The sequence below is a fragment of the Saccostrea echinata genome, unplaced genomic scaffold, assembly GCF_033153115.1.
Source record: "Saccostrea echinata isolate AGI-Se365-2 ecotype Australia unplaced genomic scaffold, CSIRO_AGI_Sech_v1 ptg000001l, whole genome shotgun sequence".
NCBI lineage: Eukaryota > Metazoa > Mollusca > Bivalvia > Ostreida > Ostreidae > Saccostrea > Saccostrea echinata.
This window is the reverse complement of record NW_026889750.1, coordinates 42,081,659-42,083,667: the sequence shown is the minus strand read 5'-3', so window position 1 is coordinate 42,083,667 and position 2,009 is coordinate 42,081,659. Positions and strand designations below refer to the sequence as shown.

The window sequence follows — 2,009 nt, the reverse complement described above, 5'->3', positions numbered from 1 at the left end:
GATCAATTAAAATTTATACTAATAATACAAAAGCTATTATAAGGATGTGATTCTCAGTCTTTTTTAATTCCTAAACTTTATTTAAAAAATATCTACGAAAACCGTCTGTAAAATTGTTGCCAATATTTTGTGCGTGTTTAAAATGAATCTCTGTTTATTATAATGTGTATAGAAAAATGAATCTTCTCGATGTCAGAAAAAATATGGAAATAATGCATATGTACTGATTTTATCACCCTACTCCTCATGTAAAATCGTATGGCGAAAAAAAAAATGGCTCAACGAGTCCTAACCAAAGTTCTTACTTATGAATTATCTTCACAAACATGCATAAAAGGGAGCAAAATCCTGATCTTAAAGTTTAATTACAAGGTCGACATTTCTGACACCTGTGCATTTTATATGAAAAGTCAATAGTGTTTGGCCTCACCTATGGCACACCTTGGGAAAAAAATTAATGTGCAGTTAATTTCTACATATCTTAACATTTATGAAAGGTTCTTCATTCAATTACTCATTAACCTGGGCATATAAAAGCAGACATACTTCTTGAACACATCAGCCTTCATTCAGCAGCAATAAGGTATGTTCAATTTCTTCAGGGTTACCCATGTTCTTTTTATTAACTTAAAACGTTCGCAGATCACATATCTAACGTAATAAAAGTTAAGAATTACCTATGTTTATCTATATTGGTCTACATTCAATGTGTTATACTTACGATTAAACCTAGATTGAAAGTACTTATAGTTTTTTTTTAATAAAAAAACTTTTGTGTATGAACAATAAAATGAACATAACGTGTACAATTTAAAAAAAATGTTATTTCATCTTTGCTGCACTTATTACCTCTCAATTTCATATTTAAATAATGTAAAGTACGTAGTCTATTTCATTATTTCATTTTAAGGTTCAGTGAATTACCACAAACTACAATGAACTTCGTTCAGCTTTTGTTGCTTCTTGTTTTGGTAATACTGACCGTCTACGTAATGGGATCAGTTGCCTCGCCCTGGAGATGGCACAGAAGATGGTCTGATTCACACAGTGGCGGTTGGAGCTGGAGTCGTTGATATCAAGGTACATTAGCAAAAGTCGATTTCAGTATTACATTTCCTATTTGATTTACCAAATATGTGACAAATTATAATATATTTTCATCACCTTATTTGGTGAACAAAGACATGCTAAGAATCTTGAATAAATGATATATTAAAAAAATTAAGTTAAAATCAAACTCTTTTTCTTCGAAAATGATTGTATTGCAAAACTAATTCCTTATAAAAGAACTGGGATCTGATTTAACAATTTATGTCCTTTCATTTTTTCAGATGATCCCACCACAAAGAAATTCATTTCAATGCTATATATTTTTTGAAAACTGTAAATAAGTATCTATTTGGTTACGAAAATTGAATGAAAATATAATTACTGGAACAAAATGTTATGTTATTTTGCATTTGCGTTCTACATATCTGACTTTAATAAAAATGGACAGAAGTTGATGCACCTTGTTTTCTTTCTTTCTTTTTTTTTTGTCTTTAATACCTTATCAGAAACTTCAGGAGTACTTTGCAACAATATATTTGAGAAGTGGTGTAAATCAAATGTGAATACATAAAATTCCAAGAAACTTTTGGAAAATTTGAAATCACAAAATTTTACCAAAAGCAATAATGTAAGAACTTACATCTTTTCAACTCTGTATACAACCATTCTCCACGATTAATCTAAGAATAGGCTTTATGACATCATTGACGGCTGCTTTTTCAATAAAAATGGAACTCGTAAATTTACGTACCCTGTCATTGGTCATTTGCAAAATTATTTTGTTAAAAAACAATCTGATTGTACACACATATACTCTGAAGTTGAAAGTAAAAAGATGCTTCAGTTTCTAATTGACAATATGTGGTGCTAGGAGACCAGGACCGGTGTTCATAAAACTTTTTAGTATATTCTTAAGTTAAAAAAATCACTTATGTCTTATATTTATTTTACTTAAGTTC

General features: G+C 29.5%; 1 long non-coding RNA gene across 1 annotated transcript; it reads left to right on the top strand.

Moving 5' to 3' along the window:
- The first annotated feature begins 918 nt into the window (after positions 1–918).
- LOC133179564 (uncharacterized) lies at positions 919–1,505 on the top strand. Its single transcript, XR_009720141.1, has 2 exons — positions 919–1,080; positions 1,332–1,505. It is a non-coding gene; the product is annotated as an uncharacterized LOC133179564 (long non-coding RNA).
- Positions 1,506–2,009: the final 504 nt, after the last annotated feature.